The sequence below is a fragment of the Lycium barbarum genome, chromosome 5, assembly GCF_019175385.1.
Source record: "Lycium barbarum isolate Lr01 chromosome 5, ASM1917538v2, whole genome shotgun sequence".
NCBI lineage: Eukaryota > Viridiplantae > Streptophyta > Magnoliopsida > Solanales > Solanaceae > Lycium > Lycium barbarum.
In genome coordinates, this window is record NC_083341.1 from 76,077,332 (window position 1) to 76,095,359 (window position 18,028).

General features: G+C 40.0%; 6 non-coding genes and 35 pseudogenes across 6 annotated transcripts; all 41 read left to right on the forward strand.

The window, feature by feature from the left end:
• The first annotated feature begins 1,221 nt into the window (after positions 1 to 1,221).
• Positions 1,222 to 1,340, forward strand: LOC132643367 (5S ribosomal RNA; annotated as a pseudogene).
• Positions 1,341 to 1,561: 221 nt separating this feature from the next.
• Positions 1,562 to 1,680, forward strand: LOC132643150 (5S ribosomal RNA; annotated as a pseudogene).
• A 911-nt stretch (positions 1,681 to 2,591) lies between these two features.
• Positions 2,592 to 2,710, forward strand: LOC132643290 (5S ribosomal RNA; annotated as a pseudogene).
• A 224-nt stretch (positions 2,711 to 2,934) lies between these two features.
• On the forward strand, positions 2,935 to 3,053 carry LOC132643280 (5S ribosomal RNA; annotated as a pseudogene).
• A 554-nt stretch (positions 3,054 to 3,607) lies between these two features.
• LOC132643183 (5S ribosomal RNA) lies at positions 3,608 to 3,725 on the forward strand. Its single transcript, XR_009583580.1, has one exon. It is a non-coding gene; the product is annotated as a 5S ribosomal RNA (ribosomal RNA).
• A 223-nt stretch (positions 3,726 to 3,948) lies between these two features.
• Positions 3,949 to 4,067, forward strand: LOC132643097 (5S ribosomal RNA; annotated as a pseudogene).
• A 225-nt stretch (positions 4,068 to 4,292) lies between these two features.
• On the forward strand, positions 4,293 to 4,410 carry LOC132643158 (5S ribosomal RNA; annotated as a pseudogene).
• Positions 4,411 to 4,635: 225 nt separating this feature from the next.
• Positions 4,636 to 4,754, forward strand: LOC132643198 (5S ribosomal RNA; annotated as a pseudogene).
• Positions 4,755 to 4,969: 215 nt separating this feature from the next.
• LOC132643186 (5S ribosomal RNA) lies at positions 4,970 to 5,088 on the forward strand (annotated as a pseudogene).
• Positions 5,089 to 5,311: 223 nt separating this feature from the next.
• Positions 5,312 to 5,430, forward strand: LOC132643341 (5S ribosomal RNA; annotated as a pseudogene).
• Positions 5,431 to 5,655: 225 nt separating this feature from the next.
• On the forward strand, positions 5,656 to 5,774 carry LOC132643337 (5S ribosomal RNA; annotated as a pseudogene).
• Positions 5,775 to 5,999: 225 nt separating this feature from the next.
• LOC132643381 (5S ribosomal RNA) lies at positions 6,000 to 6,114 on the forward strand (annotated as a pseudogene).
• A 231-nt stretch (positions 6,115 to 6,345) lies between these two features.
• On the forward strand, positions 6,346 to 6,464 carry LOC132643356 (5S ribosomal RNA; annotated as a pseudogene).
• Positions 6,465 to 6,694: 230 nt separating this feature from the next.
• LOC132643234 (5S ribosomal RNA) lies at positions 6,695 to 6,813 on the forward strand (annotated as a pseudogene).
• Positions 6,814 to 7,042: 229 nt separating this feature from the next.
• Positions 7,043 to 7,161, forward strand: LOC132643406 (5S ribosomal RNA). Its single transcript, XR_009583609.1, has one exon. It is a non-coding gene; the product is annotated as a 5S ribosomal RNA (ribosomal RNA).
• Positions 7,162 to 7,390: 229 nt separating this feature from the next.
• LOC132643339 (5S ribosomal RNA) lies at positions 7,391 to 7,508 on the forward strand (annotated as a pseudogene).
• A 215-nt stretch (positions 7,509 to 7,723) lies between these two features.
• LOC132643383 (5S ribosomal RNA) lies at positions 7,724 to 7,842 on the forward strand (annotated as a pseudogene).
• A 223-nt stretch (positions 7,843 to 8,065) lies between these two features.
• LOC132642911 (5S ribosomal RNA) lies at positions 8,066 to 8,184 on the forward strand. Its single transcript, XR_009583393.1, has one exon. It is a non-coding gene; the product is annotated as a 5S ribosomal RNA (ribosomal RNA).
• A 222-nt stretch (positions 8,185 to 8,406) lies between these two features.
• LOC132643185 (5S ribosomal RNA) lies at positions 8,407 to 8,525 on the forward strand (annotated as a pseudogene).
• A 571-nt stretch (positions 8,526 to 9,096) lies between these two features.
• On the forward strand, positions 9,097 to 9,215 carry LOC132642888 (5S ribosomal RNA). The gene has a single exon (XR_009583369.1). It is a non-coding gene; the product is annotated as a 5S ribosomal RNA (ribosomal RNA).
• Positions 9,216 to 9,438: 223 nt separating this feature from the next.
• Positions 9,439 to 9,557, forward strand: LOC132643261 (5S ribosomal RNA; annotated as a pseudogene).
• A 588-nt stretch (positions 9,558 to 10,145) lies between these two features.
• Positions 10,146 to 10,264, forward strand: LOC132642921 (5S ribosomal RNA). Its single transcript, XR_009583404.1, has one exon. It is a non-coding gene; the product is annotated as a 5S ribosomal RNA (ribosomal RNA).
• Positions 10,265 to 10,674: 410 nt separating this feature from the next.
• On the forward strand, positions 10,675 to 10,793 carry LOC132643265 (5S ribosomal RNA; annotated as a pseudogene).
• Positions 10,794 to 11,025: 232 nt separating this feature from the next.
• On the forward strand, positions 11,026 to 11,144 carry LOC132643416 (5S ribosomal RNA). The gene has a single exon (XR_009583619.1). It is a non-coding gene; the product is annotated as a 5S ribosomal RNA (ribosomal RNA).
• A 225-nt stretch (positions 11,145 to 11,369) lies between these two features.
• On the forward strand, positions 11,370 to 11,488 carry LOC132643305 (5S ribosomal RNA; annotated as a pseudogene).
• Positions 11,489 to 11,719: 231 nt separating this feature from the next.
• Positions 11,720 to 11,838, forward strand: LOC132643248 (5S ribosomal RNA; annotated as a pseudogene).
• Positions 11,839 to 12,336: 498 nt separating this feature from the next.
• Positions 12,337 to 12,455, forward strand: LOC132643227 (5S ribosomal RNA; annotated as a pseudogene).
• A 224-nt stretch (positions 12,456 to 12,679) lies between these two features.
• Positions 12,680 to 12,798, forward strand: LOC132643274 (5S ribosomal RNA; annotated as a pseudogene).
• A 232-nt stretch (positions 12,799 to 13,030) lies between these two features.
• Positions 13,031 to 13,150, forward strand: LOC132643282 (5S ribosomal RNA; annotated as a pseudogene).
• Positions 13,151 to 13,718: 568 nt separating this feature from the next.
• Positions 13,719 to 13,837, forward strand: LOC132643307 (5S ribosomal RNA; annotated as a pseudogene).
• A 229-nt stretch (positions 13,838 to 14,066) lies between these two features.
• Positions 14,067 to 14,184, forward strand: LOC132643361 (5S ribosomal RNA; annotated as a pseudogene).
• A 228-nt stretch (positions 14,185 to 14,412) lies between these two features.
• On the forward strand, positions 14,413 to 14,531 carry LOC132643387 (5S ribosomal RNA; annotated as a pseudogene).
• Positions 14,532 to 14,756: 225 nt separating this feature from the next.
• On the forward strand, positions 14,757 to 14,875 carry LOC132643212 (5S ribosomal RNA; annotated as a pseudogene).
• Positions 14,876 to 15,140: 265 nt separating this feature from the next.
• On the forward strand, positions 15,141 to 15,259 carry LOC132643260 (5S ribosomal RNA; annotated as a pseudogene).
• Positions 15,260 to 15,485: 226 nt separating this feature from the next.
• LOC132643271 (5S ribosomal RNA) lies at positions 15,486 to 15,604 on the forward strand (annotated as a pseudogene).
• A 203-nt stretch (positions 15,605 to 15,807) lies between these two features.
• On the forward strand, positions 15,808 to 15,926 carry LOC132643306 (5S ribosomal RNA; annotated as a pseudogene).
• Positions 15,927 to 16,168: 242 nt separating this feature from the next.
• Positions 16,169 to 16,287, forward strand: LOC132643357 (5S ribosomal RNA; annotated as a pseudogene).
• A 223-nt stretch (positions 16,288 to 16,510) lies between these two features.
• Positions 16,511 to 16,629, forward strand: LOC132643192 (5S ribosomal RNA; annotated as a pseudogene).
• Positions 16,630 to 16,860: 231 nt separating this feature from the next.
• LOC132643294 (5S ribosomal RNA) lies at positions 16,861 to 16,979 on the forward strand (annotated as a pseudogene).
• A 568-nt stretch (positions 16,980 to 17,547) lies between these two features.
• Positions 17,548 to 17,666, forward strand: LOC132643291 (5S ribosomal RNA; annotated as a pseudogene).
• Positions 17,667 to 17,900: 234 nt separating this feature from the next.
• LOC132643312 (5S ribosomal RNA) lies at positions 17,901 to 18,019 on the forward strand (annotated as a pseudogene).
• Positions 18,020 to 18,028: the final 9 nt, after the last annotated feature.

Consider the following 18,028-nt stretch of genomic DNA (forward strand, 5'->3'; position numbering starts at 1 on the left):
AAGCTCAAATAAACATCAAGAAGTTATAAATCCCAAAGCAGCGATCAAGTAAATATGTCGACTTCCTTAGCCAATTTCCCTTAGCTTGTAGAAGAGTATATATATGCCTTAAACACACAATCGAATATCTAATTAAGTTCAATAGTTTTAGCACATCAAAACTAACCACGATATCGGTGAAAATCACCCTAAACTAGCAAAACATAAATTCTGGACAGTACTACTGTCTTGTATTGTGACTCAGGTTCAGAGGGGTAAATAACAAAAAATAGACTTTGTGGTATAATGAATGTTGTGGATATATGTCTTGGGGTTCTATAGAAATTTAAATCACCCCAGTAGCACTTTCATACAAAAATATATGCCCAACATACTAACAGTAGTACATGGAGGGTTTGTAAAACAAGATCTGGGCAGCACCTTCCCTACACTTCATCACCCCTTGTCGAATAAATACAAGCAAAACTAGGTTTTGGAGCCTGAACAAGAGTTGTAGATCTGTGAAATAGCTTTCTATAACATCTTGGGTTACTTAAAACTAAATTTTATACAAGGAGTTTTGCTAAAAACACTAACAGTTGTGCAGTTCAAAAACGGGTTTTGCAACTTACCTCAATCTTGTGGAGTGGCTTGTGGCTCAACCAAAACAAGTCTTGATGGTTGATTTTGTGGATGAATATTATGAGAGAAGACAAGCTTTTGGGGTTTTATTTGGTGGAAAAAACGAAATATCAAGAGGAGGTGGTGAAAAAACATAGGCAACAAGGTATATATTTACCTTTGGATAACCACAAACTTTTTTATTTTTCTTTTTGGATAACTACAAAAAGGGGGCTGCCCAAAATACATAAATATCTAATTCATGTAATAATTTACTAAGATAATAATTGTAGGAGTATTTTACATAATTACCCATAACACTTCAAACAAGTTCCAAATATCATCAAACTCACGTTCAGGAAGTGCGAAGTAAAATATACCCTTCCTATCAAGATATGGTCAATCAAAAATTCAAGTGTTAGTTTAAAAATTTTGGGGTGTCACAAATAAGCAAGACTTCCGAAAGACACTCAAAATAAAAAAAAAATAAAAGAATTGCATAAAACGGATAACGGATCGCGATGTTACGCGTATTTAAAGGTTTCCACTTATGCGCATTATATTTAGAGAAGGGGAAGAGGGAGGAAAGGGTTTAAGAGAACTTAGAGCGCTATGACTGATGGATATGATCATACCAGCACTAACGCAACGGATCCGATCAGAACTCCGAAATTAAGCACGCTTGGCCGAAAATAGTAATAGGATGGGTGACCCCCTAGGAAGTCCTCATGTTGCATCCCTACTTTTGTCCAGACTACACTCATTTTTTTCTGTTAAATTGTTTTTTCAAAAAATAATCTAGATCTCAGAGAAACACTCAACATCAAAAAAAGAATCGCATAAAACAGATAACGGAGCGTGAAGTTACACATATTTAAAGGTTTGCACTTATGCGCCTTATTTTTCAAGAGGGAGGAGAGGAAGGAAAGGGTTTAAGAGACTTTTGAGTGCTACGACTGATGGATACGATCATACTAGCACTAACGCATCAGATCCCATCAGAACTCTTAAGTTAAGCGTGCTTGGGCGAGAGTAGTACTAAGATCGGTGACCCCTCGGGAAGTCATCGTGTTGCATCCCTCATTTTTTATAGACTACACTCATTTTGTTCTGTTTAAAATATATATATTTTTAAAAAATAAGCTAAATCTCGGATAAATACTCAAGATCAAAAAAAGAATCGTATAAAACGGATAACGGAGCGCGAGGTTACGCGTATTTGAAGGTTTGCACTTACACGCCTTATTTTACGAGAAGGAGGAGGAGGAGGAAAGGGTTTAAGAGAATTTTGAGCGCTAGGACTGATTAATGAGATCATACCAGTACTAACGCACCGAATCCCATCAGAATTCCGAAGTTAAGCTTGCTTGGCCGAGAGTAGTAATAGGATGCGTGACCCACTTGGAAGTCCTCGTGTTGAATCCCTCCTTTTCTCCGGACTATGCTCATTTTCGTCTGTTTAATATTTTTTTTCAAAAAATTATGATAGATAGAGGAGAAATACTCAAGATCAAAAAAAGAATCGCATAAAACAAATAATGGAGCGAGAAGTTACGCGTAGTTAAAGGTTTGCACTTACGCGCCTTATTTTTCGAGAATGGGGAGGGGGAGGGAAGGGTTTAAGAGAAAATTGAGCGCTAGGATGGATTGATGCAATCATACCAGCACTAACGCACTGGATCCTATTAGAACTTTGAAGTTATGCATTCTTGGGCTAGAGTAGTCCTATAATAGGAGACCCCCTGAGAAGTCCTCGTGTTACTTTCCAACATTTTCCGGGACTACTCTCATTTTCCTCTGTTTAATATATATATTTTATTAAAATAAGCTAGATTTATAAAAAATACTCAAAATTAAAAAACAAATCACATAAAATGGATAACAAAGCGCGAAGTTACGCGTATTTAAATGTTTCCACTTACACGCATTACTTTTAGAGAATGGGAAGAGGGAGGAAAGGGTTTAAGGGAATTTAGATCTCTATGACTAATGGATGCGACCATACCAGCACTAATGCCCCAGATCCCATAAGAACTCCAAAATTAAGCACGCTTGGGTGAGAGTAGTAATAGCGTGGGTGACTCCCTGAGAAGTCCTCATGTTGAATCCCTCCTTTTGTCCGGACTACGCTCATTTTCGTCTTTTTAATATATATTTTTTCAAAAAATAAATTATATCTCGGAGAAATGCTCAAGATCATAAAAAGAATCGCATAAAACAGATAACGGAGCGTGAAGTTACGCGTATTTAAAGGTTTTCACTTACACGCCTTATTTTTCGAGAAGGGGGAAAGGGAGGAAAGGGTTTAAGAGAATTTTGAGCGCAAGGACGGATGGATACGGTTATACCATCACAAATGCACCGAATCCCATCAGCACTCCGAAGTTAAGCGTGCATGGGCTAGAGTAGTAATAGGATGGGTGACCCCCTTTGAAGTCCTCGTGTTGCATCCTCTTTTTTGTCCGGAATATGCTCATTTTCGTCTGTTTAATATATATTTTTTTAAAAGAATGAGCTAGATTTCCGAAAAATACTCAAAATAAAAAAAAGAATCGCATAAAACGGATAACGGAGCGCGAAGCTACGCGTATTTGATGGTCTCCACTTACGCACTTTATTTTTAGAGAAGGGGAAGAGGAAGGAAAGGGTTTAAGAGAATTCAGAGCGCTACGACTTATGAATGAGATCATACCAGCACTAACGCACCAGATCCATCAGAACTCCGAAATTAACAACGCTTGGACGAGAGTAGTAATAGGATGGCTGGCCCCTGGGAAATCCTCATGTTGCATCCCTCCTTTTGTCCGGACTACGATCATTTCATATGTGTAATATATTATTTTTTCTAAAAATAAGCTAGATCTCGGAGAAATACTCATGATAAAAAAAGGAGTGGCATAAAACGGATTACGGAGCGTGAAGTTTCGTGTATTCAAATGCGCCTTATTTTTCGAGAAGGGGGAGGGGGAGGAAAGGGTTTAAGAAAATTTTGAGCGCAAGGACTGATGGATGCGATCATACCAGCACTAACGTACCAGATCCATCAGAACTCTGAAGTTAAGCGTGCTTGGGCGAGAGTAGTACTAGGATGGGTGACCCCCCGGGAAGTCATCGTGTTGCATCCCTCGTTTTGTCCAGCCAATGCCCATTTTCATCTGTTTGGTATATTTTTATTTTAAAATAAGCTAAATCTCGAAAAAATTCTCAAGATCAAAAAAAGATTTGTATGAAACGGATAACGGAGCGCGAAGTTATGCATATTTAACGGTTTGGACTTACGCGCATTATTTTTAGAGAAGGGGGGCAGGGAAGAAAGGATTTTAAGGAACATTGAGCGCTAGGACTGATGGATGCGATCATACCAGCACTAACGCACCGGATCCCATCAGAACTCTGAAGTTAAGCGTGCATGGGCGAGAGTAACACTAGGATGGGTGACCCCCCGGGACGTTGTCCTGTTGCATCACCCCTTTTTTTTCGAACTACGCTCATTTTCCTCTGTTTAATATATTTTTTTTTCTAAAAAAAAGTTAAATCCCGAAAAAATACTCAAGACAAAAAAAGAATCGTTTAAAACGGATAACGGAGCGCGATGTTTTGTGTATTTAAAGGTTTGCACTTACGCTCCTTATATTTTGAGCATGGGGAGGGGGAGGAAAAGGTTTAAGAGAAATTTGAGAGCTAGGACGGATGGATGTGATCATACCAGCAATAACGCACTGGATTCCATCAGAACTCTAAAGCTAAGCATGCTTGGGCTAAAGTAGTACTAGGATGGGTGACCCCTAAGAAATCCTCGTGTTACTTCCCTCCATTTGTTCGGACTACGCTCCTTTTCGTCTGTTTAATATATTGTTTTTCAAAAAAATAAGCTAGATCTCGATGAAATACTCAAGATCAATAAAAAAATCGCATAAAATTGATAATGGGGTGTGAAGTAACGCGTATTTAAAGGTTTGCACTAACACGCCTTATTTTTCAAGAAGGGGGTGGGGGATGAAAGGGTTTAAGAGAATTTTTAGCGCTTGGAATGATGGATGCGATCATACCAGCATTAACACCCTGAATCCCATCAGAACTCTGAAGTTAAGCATGCTTGGTCGAGAGTAATAATAGGATGGGTGACCCCCCTGGAAGTCCTCATGTTGCATCCTTCTTTTTCTCCAGACTATGCTCATTTTCGTCTGTTTAATATATTTTTTTCCAAAAAGAAAGCTATATTTTCGAAAAATACTCAAAATCATAAAAAGAATTGCATAAACCGAATAACAAAGTGCGAAGTTACGCGTATTTAATGGTTTTCACGTACGCGCATTATTTTTAGAGAAGGGGAAGAGAGAGGAAAGGGTTTAAGATCGCTACGACAGATGGATGCGATCATACCATCACTAACACACCAGATCCCATCAGAACTCGGAAATTAAGCACGCTTGGGGGAGAGTAGTAATAGAATGGGTGACCCCCTGGGAAGTCCTCGTGTTGCATCCCTTCTTTTGTGTGGACTAGGCTCATTTTTGTCTGTTTAATATATTTCTTTCAAAAAATAAGCTAGATCTCTGAGAAATACTCAAGATCAGAAAAAGAATCGCATAAAACATATAACGGAGCGTGAGGTTACGCGTGTTTAAAGGTTTGCACATACGCGCCTTATTTTTCGAGAAGGGAGAGGGGGAGGAAAGAGTTTAAGAGACTTTCGAGCGCTACGACTGATGGTTACGATCATACCAGCATTAACGCACCAGATCCCATCAAAACTCCGAAGTTAAGCGTGCTCTGGCGAGAGTGATACTAAGATGGGTGATCCCTCTGGAAGTCATCGTGTTGCATCCCTCCTTTTGTCTAAACTACGCTCATTTTCGTCTATTTAGTATATACTTTTTTTTTTAAATAAGCTAAATCTCGAATAAATACTCAAGATCAGAAAAAGAATCGTATAAAACGGATAACGGAGCACGAAGTTATGCGTATTTAAAGGTTTGCACTTACGCGCTTTATTTTTTGAGAACGGGGAGGGGGAGGAAAGGGTTGGTGAGAAAATTGAGCACTAGGATGGATGGATGTGATCATACCAGCACTAACAAACTGTATCCCATCAGAACTCTTAAGTTAAGCATGCTGTGGCGAGAGTAGTACTAGGATGGGTGACCCCCCGGGAATTCATCATGTTGCAGCCTGCCTTTTGTCTTGACAATGCTCATTTTCTTCTGTTTGGTATATTGTTTTTGAAAAAAAAAAGCTAAATCTCAAAAAAATAATCAAGATCAAGAAAAGAATTGTATGCAATGGATAACGGAGCGCGAAGTTAGGTGTATTTAAAGGTTTGCACTTACGCGGCATATTTTTCGAGAACGGGGAAGGGGAGAAAAGGATTTATGAGAAAATTGAGCGCTAGGACGGTTAGATGCGATCATACCAGCACTGACGCACAGTATCCCATCAGAACTCTGAAGTTAAGCCTGCATGGGCTAGAGTAGTACTAGTATGGGTGACCCCCTGAGACTCGTGTTGCTTTCCCCCATTTGTCTGGACTACGCACATTTTCGTATGTTTAATATATTGTTTTTCAAAAAATAAGCTAGATCTCAGAGAAATACTTAAGATCAGAAAAGAATCGTATAAAACGGATAACATAGCGCGAAGTTATGCGTATTTAAAGGTTTGCACGTACGCGCCTTATTTTTACCGAATGGGGGGGGGGGGGGGGAGAGGAAAGGGTTTAAGACAAAATTGAGCGCTAGGGCGGATGGATGTGATCATACCAGCACTAATGCACTGGATCCCATCAGATCTCTTAAGTAAAGCATGTTGTGGTGAGAGTACTACAAGGATGGGTGACCCCCCAAGAAGTCCTCGTGTTATTTTCCATCATTTGTCCAGACTACACTGATTTTCGCCTATTTAATATATGTTTTTTTTTTCAAAAAATACGTTTGATCTCAAAGAAATACTTAAGATCAGAAAAAGAATCGTATAAAATGGATAATAGAGCTTTAAGTTATGCGTATTTAAAGGTTTGCACTTACGATCCTTATATTTTAAGAGGGGGGGGGGGGGGAGGAAAGGGTTTAAGAGAAAATTGAGAGCTAGGACGGATGGATGTGATCATACCAGCACTAACGCAGTGGATTCCATCAGAACTCTGAAGCTAAGCATGCTTGGGCAAGAGTAATACTAGGATGGGTGACCCCCTGAGAAGTCGTCGTGTTATTTTCCTCCATTTGTCCGGACTACACTCATTTTCGCCTATTCAATATATGTTTATTTTTTCAAAAAATACGTTTGATCTCAAACAAATACTTAAGATCAAAAAAAGAACTGCGTAAAACGGAGAACAAAGCGCGAAGTAATGCGAATTTAAAGGTTTGCACTTACGATCCTTATATTTTAAGCAGGGGGGAGGGGGAGGAAAGGGTTTAAGAGAAAATTGAGAGCTAGGACAGATGGATGTGATCATACCAGCACTAACGCACTGGATTCCATAAGAACTCTGAAGCTAAGCATGCTTGGGCAAGAGTAGTACTAGGATGGGTGACCCCCTGAGAAGTCCTCGTGTTGCTTCCCTCCATTTTCCGGACTACATTCCATTTCATCTGTTTAATATATATTTGTTTTTTCAAAAAATAAGCTAGATCTCAAAGAAATACTAAAGATCGAAAAAAAAGAATAGCATAAAACAGATAAAGGAACACGAAGTTAACCAAATTTAAAGGTTTGCACTTGCACACCCTATTTTTCGAGAAGGGGGAGGGGGAGGAAAGGGTTTAAGAGAATTTTGAGCGCTAGGACTGACGGATGCGATCATACCAGCCCTAACACACTGAATCCCATCAAAACTCTGAAGTTAAGCGTGTTTCGTCGAGAGTAGTAATAGGATGGGTGACCCCCTGGAAGTCCTCATATTGCATCCCTCTTTTTCTTCGGACTATGCTAATTTTTATCTATTTAATATATTTTTTTCCAAAAAATAAACTATATTTTCGAAAAATATTCAAAATCAAAAAAAGAATCGCATAAAAGTGATGACGGAGGGCGAAGTTACGCGTATTTAATGATTTCCATTTACACACGTTACTTTTAGAAAAGGGGAAGAGGGAGGAAAGGGTTTAAGATCACTACGACTGATGGATGCGATCATACCACCACTAACACACAAGATCCCATCAGAACTCCAAAATTAAGCACGCTTCAGGGAGAGTAGTAATAGGATGGGTGACCCCCAGGGAAGTCCTCCTGTTTCATCCCTTCTTTTGTCTGGACTATGCTTTTTTTTGTCTGTTTAATATATTTTTTTCGAAAAATAAGCTAGATCTCAACGAAATACTCATGATCAAAAAATGAATCGCATAAAACAAATAACGGAGAGTGAAGTTACGCGTATTTAAAGCTTTTCACTTATGCGCATTATTTTTCGAGAAAGGGGAGAGGGAAGAAAGGGTTTAAGAGAATTTTGAGTGCAAGGACTGATGGATGCGATCATACTAGCACTAACGCACCGGATCCCATCAAAACTCTGAAGTGAAGCGTACTTGGGCGAGAGTAGTACTAGGATGGGTGACCCCCCGGGACGTCATCGTGTTGCATCCCTCCTTTTTTCCGGACAATGTTCATGTCATCTGTTTAGTATATTTTTAAAAAAATTTAAGCTTAATCTCGGAAAAATACTCAAGATCAAAAAAAGATTTGTATGTAACGGATAACGGAGCGTGAAGTTATGCGTATTTAAAGGTTTGCACTTACGCGCCTTATTTTTAGAGAAGGGGGACGGGGAAGAAAGGGTTTAAGAGAAAATTCAACGCTAGGAATGATGGATGTGATCATACCAGCACTAACACTTTGGATCCCAGCAGAACTCTGTAGATAAGCATGCTTGGGCGAGAGTAGTACCAGGATGGGTGACCCCCTGAGAAGTCCTCGTGTTGGATCCCTCCATTTGTCGGGACTACACTCATTTTTGTTTGTTTAATATATATTTTTTTTTTTGGAAAAATATGCCAGATCTCTGAGAAATACTCAAGATCAAAAAAAGAATCGGATAAAACCGAAAACAGAGCGCGAAGTAATGCGAAATTAAAGGTTTGCACTTACGCACCCTATTTTTTTAGAATGGGGAGGGGCAGGAAAGGTTTTATGAGAAAATTGAGCGCTAGGACGGTCGGATGCGATCATACCAACACTGACGCATAGGATCCCATCACAATTCGGAAGTTAGGCATGCTTGGGCGAGAGTAGTACTAAGTTGGGTGACCCCCTGAGAAGTCCTCTTGTGACTTTCTTCCGTTTGTCCGGACTATGCTCATTTCTGTCTGTTAAATGTATTTGTTTTAAAAAAATAAGCTAGATCTCAGAAAAATACTTATGATAAAAAAAAGAATGGCATAAAATAGATTACGGAGCGTGAAGTTACGCCTATTTAAAGATTTCACTTACACTCCTTATTTTTCGAAAATGGGGAGGGGGCTGAAAGGGTTTAAGAGAATTTTGAGCGCAAGGACTGATGGATACGATCATACCAGCACTAATGCATCAGATCCCATCAGAACTCCGAAGTTAATCGTGCTTGGGCGAGAGTAGTACTAGGATGGGTGACCCCCCGGGAAGTCATCATGTTGCATCCCTCCTTTTGTTCGGACAATGCTCATTTTCGTCTGTTTGGTATTTTTTTTTAAAAAAAATAAGCTAAATCTCGAAATATACTCAAGATCAAAAAAAGTATTGTATGAAACGGATAACGGAGCGCGAAGTTACGTGTATTTAAAGGTTTGTACTAACGCGCCTTATTTTTAGAGAAGGGGGGTCGGGAAGAAAGGGTTTTAAAGAAAATTGAGCACTAGGACTGATGGATGCGATCATACCAGCAATAACGCATCAGATCCCATTAGAACACCGAAGTTAAGCGTGCTTGGGCCAGAGTAGCACTAGGATGGGTGACCCCCCGGGAAGTCATCCTGTTGCATCCCACCTTTTGTCCGGACTACGCTTATTTTCGTCTATTAAATATATATCTTTTTTTAAAATAAGGTAAATCGCGGAAAAATACTCAAGACCAAAAAATAATCATTTAAAATGAATAACGGAGCGCGAAGTTTTGCGTATTCAAATTTTTGCACTTACGAACCTTATTTTTAGAGAAGGGGGACGGGGTAGAAAGGGTTTAACAGCTTACCGAGGACATGACCTTAGATAGGAGGGTTTGGAGGACCCATATTAGGGTAGAAGGCTAGTAGATAGTCTCATTACCCTGCCTTATTAATAGTCGCATTATCGTAGTATAATTTCTTGTGCTCTAATTTATGCTATTATGCTATTATCTGTTATTTCCTGTGCTTTGATTATTCTATGTTATCTGTGTCGCTTGCGTTACTTCATTTCCATATCGCTTTGAATCTCTTAGCCGTATATGACCTCTTTTTATGTTTTTATTGAGTCGAGGGTCTCTCGGAAACAGCCATCCTACCTTGGTAGGAGTAAGGTCTGCGTACACTCTACCCTCCCCAGACCCCACGTTGTGGGATTTCACTGGGTTGTTGTTGTTGTTGTTGGATGATGGATGTGATCATACCAGCACTAACGCACTGGATCCCATCAGAACTCTGAAGCTAAGCATACGTGGGCTAGAGTAGTATTAGGATGGGTGACCCCTTGAGAAGTCCTCGTGTTGCTTCCCTCCATTTTTCCGGACTATGCTCTTTTTTGTCTGTTTAATATATTTTTTCTAAAAAAATAAGCTAGATCTCGAAGAAATACTCAAGATCAAAAAATGAATCGCATAAAACGGATAACGAAGCGTGAAGTTACGCGTATTTAAAGGTTTGCCCTTACACACGCCTTATTTTTTGAGAAGGGGGAGGGGGAGGAAAGGGTTTGAGAGAATTTTGAGCGCTAGAACTGATGGATGCGATCATACGATCACCAACACACCGAATCCCATCAGAACTATGAAGTTAAGCATTCTTGGTCGAGATTACTAATAGGATACAACGCGCGAAGTTCGCGTATTTAATGGTTTCCACTTACGCACATTATTTTTAGAAAAGGGGAAAAGGGAGGAAAGGGTTTAAGAGCGCTACGACTGATGGATGCGATCATACCATCACTAACACACCAGATCCCATCAGAACTCCGAAATTAAGCACGCTTGGGGGAGAGTAGTAATAGGATGGGTGACCCCCTAGGAAGACCTCATGTTGAATCCCTCCTTTTGTCCGGACTACGCTCATTTTTGTCTGTTTAATATTTTTGTTTTTCAAAAAATAAGCTAGATCTCGGAAAAATACTCATGATCAAAAAAAGAATTGCATAAAACAGATAACTCAACGTGAAGTTACGCGTATTTAAAGTTTTTCACTTACGCGCCTTATTTTTCGAGAAGGGGGAGGGGGGGAGGGGAGGAAAGGGTTTAAAAGAATTTTAAGCGCAAGGACTGAAGGATGCGTTCATACCAGCACTAATGTACCGAATCCCATCAGAACTCCGAAGTGAAGCGTGCTTGGGCGAGAGTAGTACTAGGATGAGTGACCCCCGGGGAAGTCATCGTGTTGCATCCCTCCTTTTGTCCGGACAATGTTCATTTTCATTTGATTATTATATATTATTTTTAAAATATAAGCTTAATCTCTGAGAAATACTAAAGATCAAAAAAAGAATCGCATAAAACAGATAACGGAGCGTGAAGTTACGCGTATTTAAAAGTTTCCACTTACACGCCTTATTTTTCGAGAAGGGAGAGGGGGAGGAAAGGGTTTAAGAGAATTTTGAGCGCTACGACTGATGGATGCGATCATACAAACACTAACGCACCGGATCCCATCAAAACTCTAATGTTAAGCGTGCATGGGCGAGAGTAATACTAAGATGAGTGATCCCTTGGGAATTCATCGTCTTGCATCCCTCCTTTTGTCTGAACTATGCTCATTTTCGTCTGTTTAGTATTTTGTTTTAAATAAGCTAAATCTCGGATAAATACTCAAGATCAGAAAAAGAATCGTATAAAACGGATTACGGAGCGCGAAGTTATGCGTATTTAAAGGTTTGAACTTACGCGCCTTATTTTTAGCGATGGGTGTAAAGGGGGGGGGGGGGGAGGAAAGGGTTTAAGAGAAAATTGTGCGCTAGGACGGATGGATGTGATCATACCAGCACTAACGCACTGGATCCCATCAGAACTCTTAAGTTAAATGTTTTGTGGCAAGAGTAGTACTAGGATGGGTGACCCCCCCGGAAGTCATCGTGTTGCATCCCTCATTTTTTCCGGACAATGCTCATTTTTGTCTGTTTGGTATATGTTTTAAAATAAAGAAGCTAAATCTCGAAAAAATACTCAAGATCAAAAAAATAATTGTATGAAATTGATAACGGAGCGCGAAGTTACGTGTATCTAAAGGTTTGCGCTTACGCACCTTATTTTTCGAGAACGGGGAGGGAGCGGAAAGGTTTTATGAGGAAATTGAGCGCTTGGACGGTTGGATGCGATCATACCAACACGGACACACAGGATCCCACCAGAACTCTGAAGTTAAGCCTGCTTAGGCTAGATTAGTACTAGATCTCGAAGAAATACCTAATATCAAAAAATAAGCAAGATCTCGAAGAAATACCTAAGATAAAAAAAAATCGCATAGAACTGATAACAGAGCGTGAAGTTACGCGTATTTAAAGGTTTGCACTTACATGCCTCATTTTTTTAGAAGGGGGAGGGAGAGGAAAGGGTTTAAGAGGAAATTGAGCACTAGGATGGATGGATGCGATCATACCAGCACTGACGCACCGGATCCCATCAGAACTCTGAATTTTAGCATTCTTGGGCTAGAGTAGTCCTAGGATAGGTGACCCCCTGAGAAGTCCTCGTGTTGCTTCCCTCCATTTGTCCGGACTACCCTCATTTTCGTTTGCTTAATTAAAAAAATTCAAAAAATAAGCTAGATTTCAGAAAAATGCTCAAAATAAAAAAAAAGAATCACATAAAACGGATAACGGAGTGCGACGTTATGCGTATTTATAGATTTCTACTTTCACGTATTATTTTTAGAGAAGGGGAAGAGGGAGGAAAGGGTTTAAGTGAATTTAGAGCGCTACGACTGCTGAAAGCGATCATGCCAGTACTAACGCACCAGATCCCATCAGAACTCTGAAATTAAGCACGCCTGGGCGAGAGTTGTAATAGGATGGGTGACCCCCTGGGAAATCATCATGTTGCATCCCTCCTTTTGTCTGGACTATGCTCATTTTCATCTGTTTAATATCTATATTTTTTTAAAACTGCTAAATCTCGAAAAAGTACTTAGGATCAAAAAAAGAATCGTATAAAATGGATAATGGAGTGCCAAGTTTTGCGTATTTAAAGGTTTGGACTTACGCGCCATATTTTTAGAGAAGGGGTGGGGGGGGGGGGGGGGGGGAAGGGTTTAAGAGAAAATTAAGAGCTAGGCTGGATGGATGTGATCATACAAGCACTAACGCACTGGATCCCATCACAACTCTTAAGTTAAGCATGCTTGGGCGAGAGTAGTACTAGGATGGGTGCCCCCCCGGAAAAGTTCTCGTGTTACTTTCCTCCATTTGTTCGGACTACGCTAATTTTTGGCTATTTAATATTATGTTTTACCAAAAAATAAGCTAGATCTCGAAGAAATAGTCAAGATCAAAAAAAGAATCGCGTAAAATAGAGAACGAAGCGCCAAGTTATGCGAATTTAAAGGTTTTCACATACGCGCCTTATTTTTAGAGAACGGGGAGGGGGAGGAAAGGGTTTATGAGAAAATTGAGCGCTAGGAGGGATTGATGCGATCATACCAGCACTGACGCACCAGATCCCATTACACCTCTGAAGTTATGTATTCATGGGCTAGAGTAGTCCTAGGATAAGTGACCCCTTGAGAAGTCCTCGTGTCGCTTCCCTCCATTTGTCCGAACTACTGTCATTTTCATCTGTTTCATAATTTATTTTTCCAAAAAATAAGCTAGATCTCCGAAAATACTCAAAATCAAAAAACGAATCGCATAAAACGGATAACGGAGCGCGAAGTTACGCGTATTTAACTGTTTCCACTTACTCGCATTATTTTTAGAGAAGGGAAAGAGCGAGGAAAGGGTTTAAGTGAATTTATAGCGCTACGACTGCTGAAAGCGATCATGCCAGTACTAACGCACCAAATCCCATCAGAACTCTGAAATTAAGCACGCCTGGGCGAGAGTTGTAATAGGATGGGTGACCCCCTGGGAAATCATTGTGTTGCATCCCTCCTTTTGTCTGGACTATGCTCATTTTCATCTGTTTAATATCTATATTTTTTAAAAAATAAGCTAAATCTCAAAAAAGTACTTAGGATCAAAAAAAGAATCGTATAAAATGGATAATGGAGTGCCAAGTTTTGCGTATTTAAAGGTTTGGACTTACACGCCATATTTTTAGAGAAGGGGTGGGGGGGGGGGGGGGAGGGTTTCAGAGAAAATTAAGAGCTAGGCTGGATGGATGTGATCATACAAGCACTAACGCACTGATCCCATCACAACTCTTAAGTTAAGCATGCTTGGGCGAGAGTAGTACTAGGATGGGTGCCCCCCGGAAAAGTTCTCGTTTTACTTTCCTCCATTTGTTCGGACTACGCTAATGTTTGCCTATTTAATATTATGTTTTACCAAAAAATAAGCTAGATCTCGAAGAAATAGTCAAGATCAAAAAACGAATCGCGTAAAATAGAGAACGAAGCGCCAAGTTATGCGAATTTAAAGGTTTTCACATAAGCGCCTTATTTTTAGAGAACGGGGAGGGGGGGGGGGGAAGGGTTTATGAGAAAATTGAGCGCTAGGAGGGATTGATGCGATCATACCAGCACTGATGCACCAGATCCCATTACACCTCTGAAGTTATGTATTCTTGGGCTAGAGTAGTCCTAGGATAAGTGACCCCTTGAGAAGTCCTCGTGTCGCTTCCCTCCATTTGTCCGAACTACTCTCATTTTCATCTGTTTCATAATTTATTTTTCCAAAAATAAGCTAGATTACCGAAAAATACTCAAAATCAATAAAAGAATCGCATAAAACGGATAACGGAGCGCGAAGTTATGCATATTTAAAGGTTTCTACTTATACGCATTATTTTTAGAGAAGGGGGAAGAGGGAGGAAAGGGTTTAAGTGAATTTAGAGGGCTATGCCTGATGGATGCCATCATACCAGCACTAACGCACCAGATCCCATCAGAACTCTAAAATTAAGGACGCTTGGGCGAGAGTAGTAATAGGATGGGTGACCCCCCGGGAAGTCATCGTCTTGCATCCCTCTTTTTGTGCGTACTATGCTCATTTTCGTCTATTAAATATATATATATATATATATATATATATATATATATATATATATATATTGTTTTTTTTAAAACAAGCTAAATCTCGGAAAAGTACTGAAGATCAAAAACAGAATCGTACAAAACGGATAACGGAGTCCCAAGTTTTACGTATTTAAAGGTTTGCAGTTACGCGCCTTATTTTTAGAGAAGAGGGAGGGGGAGGAAAGGGATTAGGAGAAAATTGAGAGCTGGATGGATGGATGTGATCATACCAGTACTAACGCACCGGATCCCATCAGAATTCTGAAGCTAAGCATGCTTGGGCGATAGTAGTGCTAGAATGGGTGACCCTCGGAGAAGTCCTCATGTTACTTTCCTCCATTGTCCGGACTACGCTCATTTTCGCCTCTTTAATATGTTTTTTTTCCAAAAAATAAGCTAGATCTCGAAGAAATACTCAAGATAAAAAAAAAGGAATTGCATAAAACAGTGAACAGAGCGCCAATTATTGCGAATTTACAGGTTTTCAATTACGCACCTTATTTTTTTAGAACGCGGAGGGGGAGGAAAGGGTTTAGGAGAAAAGTGAATGCTAGGACAGATTGATGCGATCATACCAACACTGACACACCGGATCCCATCAGAACTCTGAAGTTAAGCATGCTTGGGTTAAAGTAGTGCTAGGATGTGTGACCCCCTAAGAAGTCCTCATGTTGCTTCCCTCCATTTGTCCGGACTACTCTCATTTTCGTCTGTTTAATAATATGTTTTTAGAAAATTAAGATAGATTTTTGAGAAATATTCAAAATCAAAAAAAGAATCGCGAAGTTACGCGTATTTAAAGGTTTCTACTTACACGCATTATTTTTAGAGAAAGGGAAGAGGGAGGAAAGGGTTTAAGTGAAATTAGAGTGCTACGAATGATGGATGCGATCATACTAGCACTAACGAACCAGATCTCATCTGAACTCCAAAATTAAGCATGCTTGGGTGAGAGCAGTAATAGGATTGGTGACCCCCCGGGAAGTCATCGTGTTGCATCCCTCCTTTTTTCCGGACTATGCTCATTTTCATATATATAATATATTTGTGGGATTAAACTGGGTATGCTGTTGTTGTTGTAATATATTTGTTTTTGAAAAATAACCTAGATTTCCGAAAAATACTCAAAATCAAAAACAGATTCGTATGCAATGGATAACGGAGCGCGAAGTTATGCGCCTTATTTTTCGAGAAGGGGGAAGGGAAGGAAAGGGTTGAATAGAATTTTGAGCCTTAGGACTAATGGGTGCGATCATACCAGCACTAACGCACCGAATGCAATCAGAACTTCCAAGTTAACTGTGGTTGGCCGAGAGTAGTAATAGGATGGGTGACCCCATTCGAAGTTCTCGTGTTGCATCCTTCGTTTTCTCCGGACTATGCCCACTTTCATCCGTTTAATATATTTTTTTCCAAAAAATAGGCTAGATCTCCGAAAATACTCAAAATCAAAAAACGAATCGCATAAAACGGATAACGGAGCGCGAAGTTACGCGTATTTAACGGTTTTCACTTACTCACATTATTTTTAGAGAAGGGGAAGAGCGAGGAAAGGGTTTAAGACAATTTATAGTGCTACGACTGCTGAAAGCGATCATGCCAGTACTAACGCACCAGATCCCATCAGAACTCTGAAATTAAGCACGCCTGGGCGAGAGTTGTAATAGGATGGGTGACCCCCTGGGAAATCATCGTGTTGCATCCCTCCTTTTGTCTGGACTATGCTCATTTTCATCTGTTTAATATCTATATATTTTTTTAAAATAAGCTAAATCTCGAAAAAGTACTTAGGATCAAAAAAAGAATCGTATAAAATGGATAATGGAGTGCCAAGTTTTGCGTATTTAAAGGTTTGCACTTACGCGCCATATTTTTAGAGAAGGGGTGGGGGGGGGGGGGGGAAGGGTTTAAGAGAAAATTAAGAGCTAGGCTGGATGGATGTGATCATACAAGCACTAACGCACTGGATCCCATCACAACTCTTAAGTTAAGCATGCTTGGGCGAGAGTAGTACTAGGATGGGTGCCCCCCGAAAAAGTTCTCGTGTTACTTTCCTCCATTTGTTCGGACTACGCTAATTTTTGCCTATTTAATATTATTTTTTACCAAAAAATAAGCTAGATATCGAAGAAATAGTCAAGATCAAAAAAAGAATCGCGTAAAATAGAGAACGAAGCGCCAAGTTATGCGAATTTAAAGGTTTTCACATACGCGCCTTATTTTTAGAGAACGGGGAGGGGGAGGAAAGGGTTTATGAGAAAATTGAGCGCTAGGTGGGATTGATGCGATCATACCAGCACTGACGCACCAGATCCCATTACACCTCTGAAGTTATGTATTCTTGGGCTAGAGTAGTCCTAGGATAAGTGACGCTTTGAGTAGTCCTCGTGTCGCTTCCCTCCATTTGTCCGAACTACTCTCATTTTCATCTGTTTCATAATTTATTTTTCCAAAAATAAGCTAGATTTCTGAAAAATACTCAAAATCAATAAAAGAATCGCATAAAACGGATAACGGAGCGCGAAATTATGCATATTTAAAGGTTTCTACTTATACGCATTATTTTTAGAGAAGGGGAAGAGGGAGGAAAGGGTTTAAGTGAATTTAGAGGACTATGACTGATGGATGCCATTATACCAGCACTAACGCACCAGATCCCATCAGAACTCTAAAATTAAGCACGCTTGGGCGAGAGTAGTAATAGGATAGGTGACCCCCCGGGAAATCATCGTCTTGCATCCCTCCTTTTGTGCGGACTATGCTCATTTTCATCTATTTAATATATATATATATATTTATTTTTTTTAAAACAAGCTAATTCTCGGAAAAGTACTCAAGATCAAAAACAGCATCGTACAAAACGGATAACGGAGTGCCGAGTTTTGCGTATTTAAAGGTTTGCACTTACGCGCCTTATTTTTAGAGAAGAGGGAGGGGGAGGAAAGGGATTAAGAGAAAATTGAGAGCTGGATGGATAGATGTGATCATACCAGTACTAACGCACCGGATCCCATCAGAATTCTGAAACTAAGCATGCTTGGGCGATAGTAGTGCTAGGATGGGTGACCCCCGGAGAAGTCCTCATGTTACGTTCCTCCATTTGT